Genomic DNA, 7,329 nt, shown 5'->3' with positions numbered 1-7,329 from the left:
TCCCATGTGGTCTAGTGGCTAGGATACCTGGCTTTCACCCAGGAGGCCCGGGTTCGATTCCCGGCATGGGAATTAGTTTTGAAGAATGTTTGTGGTAAAGCGGTCACACACTCAAGCTCTCAGATGTGTTCTCCACGTGTACTTCGGTTTACTCACGTACAAACACTGCCGAATAAAAGTAACAAAAAACAGACCAATCACTCGAACGCCAAGCAAGCTGATAAGTGGTGATATGACAAAAGAAAAAAACGTAATAGCCTAACTAAACTACGTAACGTAACGTAACGTAACCTAAACTACATAACCTAACCAAAACTAAACTAACATGATATTGGAATTCAAAGTAACATGACTAGGTGGAATTTTGTTTACGTTCGCATACCATGATTCTTCCGTCGCATTGTGATAATAGTAACGGTAGTAGTAGTAGTAATAGTAGCAGAAGTAAGAGAAGTCGTGCCAACAGTACTTTTTATTGATTACAATCAATAAATCTGAAATTAGTATAAAATATTAATGAACCACTCCAGTACTTGCAGTTCATGTCAGGTGGTGGTGGTATTGGTTTATAAAACAGGTCGCGTAGCATTTGGTAATATTTTAATTTGTAAAGAAATGCATATAATATCTCTCACGGTTCAAAGAATTAAGTTTAATCTAAATGTAAAAATACTCCGTCTCTTATTATAACAATTATCAAGAGACAGAGAGACAGAGAGAGACAGACCATCAGCTGGAGGTGATATTGTCCCTCCATCTGTCTCATAACTGTCACGTTATTAGACGGATTCAGTTGGAGTCTCTTAATTCTTAAATAATCGTAAGTTATATTTTTCTTAGGGTAAATCTCAAGGTCAGTACTGTCTCTTGTCTCTTCCCTTACGCCTAGGTTAAGTGAGAGAGATAAAGGAGTTCTCACAATACATAACTAGGAGGATTTAACTTAAGAATCTTTGAGAATCTAAACCTAACCTAACCCGAAGTATCTAATCTCCATGTGACCCCAGTACCAGTTTAACACCTTAAACTTGGTCACACTTTGGTCATTTATTACCTCGTCTTGGCACAGTCTCCGGGATGACTCCAAAAAGTGTAAGAGAAACATGAGCTCAGGGAGACGCGAGGATTATCTCCTCTTGTAGCGACCAACTTTTCCACAACAAAAACAAGCTGGTCATTGTGTTGTGTGGTGGTATAATGTATTTACACAGCATCACCCGCCGCGAGCCAGTCTAGTGTGCACCAACCAGTCCCTTCCTTCCTTCCTTCCTTCCTTCCTTCCTTCCTCCAAGACAAATATATATTATTCTTAGGATTGTTGTCATGCACGTCGTATTGTTCCCTGAAGATAAATTTATTTTTCTGAGTTTTGCAGCTTCACGTGCCACGCTGACTAGCACTGGAAACGTCCCAGCGGCCAGATACGTCCTTTTATTTAATTACTAAAAGCGACTGAAGATGTTGGAAGGTTCCCCCCAGTGATCTCAGGATTACTTCTGTCATGGTGGTGGCAGCGCCTGACTCCCCTGTTGTAATTATCATTCTTGAGCGACATTTTTTTTATATATGAGACAGGCATATGTCAACTATTTTATGCGCAAGATAAGTGTGCCTACGTGTTAATACTGTACAGGCTTGCCAACCATTTAGCCCAATACAAATACCCTGTACTGTACAGTACATATTATCATCACAAATCTAAATAAGTGAGATTATTGAAGAATTTATCCTATAGACATTTGACACGAGTAGGCTACTTTATCTAATTAGTTTTTAAATATCTTATACAATATTTACTTAATAAAGAAAAAAGGACAGTACAGTATACCCCTGGAGGTGGTGTAGTGGTCACCGGGCCCACCTCATGTTCGGTCTCCGGGCAGGGTGAAGCTAAAGGGGCACGTTTCTTTACGTCATCTGACTTTGTCTACCCAGTAGGATTTGGGGACCTGGGTGTTAATCGATTTGCTGATCGTGTTCCAGTGCAGTTAGCGAGTTTTCCGGACTTCTCGGCATTATTCCTTGACGCTGGGTCAAACAGCTCTTTAAATTAGGGTGTGGTTGTTGCCGTGGCGACAGCTTCTACACCTTAAATTCACTCCTTGGTGGCCCTAGGGCTGGCCATCCTCGTACACGATGGGCAACCTTTATTTTTTATTATTAATGTATCCAGTAATACTTTTGATATCACTAACACCAACATTCACTTTGGACTCGCTACTAAATCTTCATCTTTTAATCCTGTTGAATGTAGACGTAACTTGATCACTACAACAACAACTCGGCTTCATCACATTTGTTCTACTTCAAACTTCACACTGAGCCTGATCCTTTTGAAGGCCATTTACACCATAAAGAAAATAGATGCAGATTGATAACACTTTGAATAAATTGGTAATAACTGCATTGTCTGTATACAGTACATGGTGAGTCTATGTAAATATGTATGGCGATTTTACTGAATATCTATCTATTTATCTTAAGTTGTTTTTAGCCTCATTATACACAGGTAAGAACAGTTATTTGTACAGTAATCAAACACGTAGAATCCACCTTAGACAATCTGATATCGGTGCCTTCTGTCTCTGTTCGAGCCTATAGCTTCCGGGATATTGAACTACTGGTATTAGAGCCTCCACAGGGCGGGGCGTCCTGCCTGAGGTAACACAGCATGGACAGTAGTGAGGTACTCTATACTCACCTGTGTTGCGGTGTGTTTCATGTGTGTTATTTGTGCATACAGTTTTAGCTCTTTTAATCATACTGTTCATTTTCCTCTTTGTAATTCCGGTAACTGTTTTTATAATATTTGATAATTAGAACTTTGTAACGTTATTAGGAGGTGGAGCTACGGCAGAGTTGATTCAACACTCGCCTCCACAGCATCGTTGGTTCACACTCGAAGCGCCCCCAGTTCACCCGCCAGTGAAGGTAGTGTGTCGGGGTTACCTCCGTACGTACTGAAAATAGGATTAGTTTACTCTGTTCTTTATCGGCTGGCCTTCGGGACCCGTTTTCAGTGCTACCATATATTTGGAATATCCTCATCCCGAAAAAAATAATATTTGTGCTTACACTTAAAAATACGAGGGCCTAAGTGTACCTATTTGAGGACAGTCATTTATTAAACTATGAGTGCAAAGTTTTACCCAAAAATAATGGTAAGTAGAAAGTAAAGTGAACAAAGAATTATTGCCTGATGATCAAGAATTAATTTAAGGTGTGGGATGATAGCGTTAAATATCGTAAACTTAAATAGGTCTGGGGGAAAAAAACTGACATTCAAGAGGGAAATATTATAGTTTCTTAAGATGTTTACTGGCGCGAGGGAGCGACGACCTCACTGGCTGGTTCACTGTTAGACAAGGAGTTTGGTGTTAGCTTCTATAACATTAAGATATTTATTCAAGGTTTTTATCAATGGTGTCGTAAGAAGCTTGGACGGAGTTAATTTAAAGCTATTAAACATTCTGTTTGTAGATGACACTGCTCTTACTACACTGAAAATGCATTACACGAAAGGGAGAAGAATATATACATAGAGTTTATACTGTAAATATAGAAGTAATGGTTATTTTCGAATTCTAAATAAATCCTAAATTAAGAATTATTGTAGTAGGAAAAAATTTAAAGAAGTGGAATTTTTTTGTGCATTTAGTAAGTAACATTAATTGAGATGGTAGATGTTGAAAAGAAACTAAAACAAGGCTTTTGAAATGCTACACATAGTTAGTATTGTTCTATGGGTCAGACGCGTTGACACTTTAAGCAGAGACCAGAAGGAAAATTATGACTTTAGAAATGTAGTGCTACAGGAGATTGTTAAAGAAAACTAATACTGACAGAAAAACAAATGGAGTGATGCTAGAACAGCGAGAGATATACTGGAACAAAGAGGATGAGATAGTCTGATAATTAGGGATGAGGGGATAATAGTAGAGAGATATGGATAAAGTTGAGAGCCAGGGGAAGACAGGAACTGGGAGGATTGGCAAAAACAGCCAGTTAACTATTGGAGTAGGGAGGCCGTGGACTCCAGCCTCAAGACCTGATGATGGGAGATGCTTTGCTATGTAAACCATTGGTACTGTTGTTTCCGTGTTATACTGTGTGATAGTAATGTGGTGCCTTATGAGGATTGTATAACCACGTATTGTACATACGAGTATAACTATATCGCTTTCACTTAGGCCTATGCGTAAATTTATTTTGTAGGTTGTATCCATATTTTTTCTTTTGATTATGTATGGCTTACTATAACAGATAAAGATGTCAAACTTTCCACTGTTTTTTATCGTATTATTACAAGTATATACTGGTATATACTGTATGTAATTGGTAATTACTCAAAGACGATAATTAGTGGAAGGTGTCTTTTTTTACATACAGTATTTCTTATTGATAACTTAGTGCATCTCTAAATCAAAGTGAGCATGAACCAAATTTCTATGATGATACTGTACTCTGATTAATGATGTGGAAATTATTATTCTGGAAACAAAAATAATAATAGATAAATTACTGCGCAGACCCAACGCGCAAGCGTTCAAAGTTTGTCTGCACTGCCAGACGTACAACTAAACATTCCGGTGATGCATTAACACTTTAATCTCATAGTATATCGGAGAATATTATTTATATATTACAAATACTACTTATTGAAAGAATAGTTTATGAATAAATCCAATTTAAATAAAATAAAAAGTTTATAATATACTATGGAAATCGCATGCCACAGCAGCTGCGGCAACACGAGGCAACCAGTTGACCCCTGAACACTGTCTGGGGCGGTGTGTGTTAGGCTGCTGTGTGAAACTCTCGCTGCAATGCCATGGATTGTGTTGTTAAGTTATTGTACGAGTGGACTATGATATAAAAGTGCATTATAGTATTGAACTGCATTATTATCGATGCCTGATAGTAAGAGACAGGCAAGTAAGGTTTAGTGACACCTGCCGATCTAACTCAGGTGTGCGAGTGGTGGTGATTGTGTCCAGGTGGAGTGACTTAGGTGATCCAGGTAAACTTTTCGTGAGGTAATTTTTTTTTCCGACAAGTTCTGGGAGAAACACCGATTAACACATGTTCTGAAGGGAGCTGACGATGTATCCTCAGACTCTATGACCACCCACTGAAGTTGTATGGAGCGCCAGGACAAGTTAGCGAAAGTGACTTTGTTTAGGCCAAGCGTTGCCAAGATGGGAGAGTGGACTTTATACTGGAAGTTCGGGGCGTTGCTGCTGCTGCTCATGAGTCTAACACCAGGTGATGCTCAAGGTACGTCTGTTGTCTCATTGTTTTCTTTTCAGGTGCCTACTAGGTTTGCGTTCAAGTCTCCCCGATGTGTTAGTGGAACAAGGTGGCTGCATCCTACCCTGTGGTCACTCGCCTCAAGACAAGCTCAACATCGACAAAGGAATTCGACTGTTGACGTGACCTCGAGCGTCCGTGGCTGATAAAAATTTTCGCTTAATGTTGCAGGACTGAGTATTTTATTAGAGGAATAATTTGTAGATTAAAATGTTATTGAAATGTTTTACGAAAATTTGCTATTCCCATATACAGTACATGTAAGGTGGAGGTTTATTATAGTCATCAGTATCTCATGACAATTAATGGTTATGGTTGTTGGATCTAAGGTTGGGTAGATATTTGAATACAATTTACATTTGTGGAAGCTGGGGAATATTTCCCAAGTACTGGTAACTTTGGTAAGTATACAGTATGTAAACACTCATCATTAGTACCATACGTTGTAGGGCACATAATTTTCATTCTGGGTAAAGTTAATATTAGTTAAAATTGCTATAAACGACGTGTTTATTCTTTATGGTGACCGTGACTAAGCAGGGCGACGATGTGGAGGACAATTTGTTTGTTGGCAGACATCACTGTTTAGCACCGCCTCCCTCACAACGTCTCTGGCTATTATTTGTGTTAATTCGTTGACTAAGATGACGGGTGAGCTTTTAAAATGGGGTAAAAAAAATAGTTTCGATCATCCCTGTTGTGATTAGGTATCCAAACTATGCTTTTCCCGACGGTTTTTGACATGTTTTGAATAATTTTGATCTAACCTAACGTAACCTAACCTAGCCACAGAACCCAGGAACTATAACTAAACTCACCTAAATTCTTAAGATTCTCCAGATGACCGAAACTAAAATAATACCTAAAATGAACCTGAACATTATTTAAAAACAAATAGTTTGTTGAATTTTTACTAGTGCCAACATGGAATTCGAGTGTCAAAGGTTATGATAATTGGTCTTAACACTGCTTTTGACGATCTCGCATACAAAGTAAAATTTATTTGATTAATGTTAATCTTTGGCGACTGAGTAAGGCATATATACACATATATATATATATATATATATATTTGACAGCTGTGATGGCACAAACATGTACAATCAGAGCATCTTTTGAAATTGGTAAACTACTCCCATAACTACTGTTCATTGATCACGAGCATCTATTCCTCATTAACCATAGGTGACAGTCCAGGTAAAAAACACGCGAGTTATACATTATAAAGTAAATTGTAGGAAAAATTGATAAATTGACAATCTCCAGAGATGAAAACTGAGTGGATCACCTGCGACTTTAGAGTGACTGAGCTACTGTACGCTAATACAGTACCGGTGTCTAATTTTAGGTTGATATTTAGGTTTAGGTCATTGTTATTGTAACATATTGTATTAACTGCTTTGGCCAGAATTGGAGTACTGTAATGTGATTGAATTGCTGTTTGTTTTAATTTTTACGTTTTGTATATATCCAATTCTGTTCATATTAATGTTTCTATTCCATATTGCTGCTCTTTGTTGTTGGTGTTGACTGTGCTACTGATAAACAGAGGCGTTAGTGAGAATAAAAGTAAAGTTGTTCAAGCCTTTTCTGTGGCATAATTTGTGTTCAGATTTATATTTACCTTTTTGTATTCAGGTTATGATTTGTATTTCTATGTGAATACTTTACTTGAGTTTCATAATTATGATGGGCACCGACTTTAATATACCGGTTCTCGAGTATTGTGATACATGTTAAGACTTGATCCCACTAGTGAATATCAAAAGGTTTACCATTGTTAATTAAGGCCTATTTTATGGCCATTCGAGGCGCAGAACCAATGAATATTAATCCAGTTGCTCATCAGAATGGAATACTGTACGAAGATAGCAGTAATTACACAGGTCACATTACTGTTACTAGAGATAAAGATTCTTGTTTCCCCGCTCCTCTGTTAATGGAAAATAGGTCTGATACTTTATATATATTCAGTTGTATAGGTTGGGTTGATGTTTGTCCATTACGAAAAAAAAAGAA

At 37.8% G+C, this 7,329-nt stretch overlaps 1 non-coding gene across 1 annotated transcript; it reads left to right on the top strand.

The window, feature by feature from the left end:
* On the top strand, nt 1-72 carry Trnae-uuc. Its single transcript has one exon. It is a non-coding gene; the product is annotated as a tRNA-Glu (tRNA).
* Nucleotides 73-7,329: the final 7,257 nt, after the last annotated feature.

The sequence above is a fragment of the Homarus americanus genome, unplaced genomic scaffold, assembly GCF_018991925.1.
Source record: "Homarus americanus isolate GMGI-L3 unplaced genomic scaffold, GMGI_Hamer_2.0 scaffold39745, whole genome shotgun sequence".
NCBI classification, from domain to species: Eukaryota; Metazoa; Arthropoda; class Malacostraca; order Decapoda; family Nephropidae; genus Homarus; species Homarus americanus.
The sequence above is the reverse complement of the archived record's forward strand: the minus strand, read 5'-3'. Positions and strand labels throughout refer to the sequence as shown.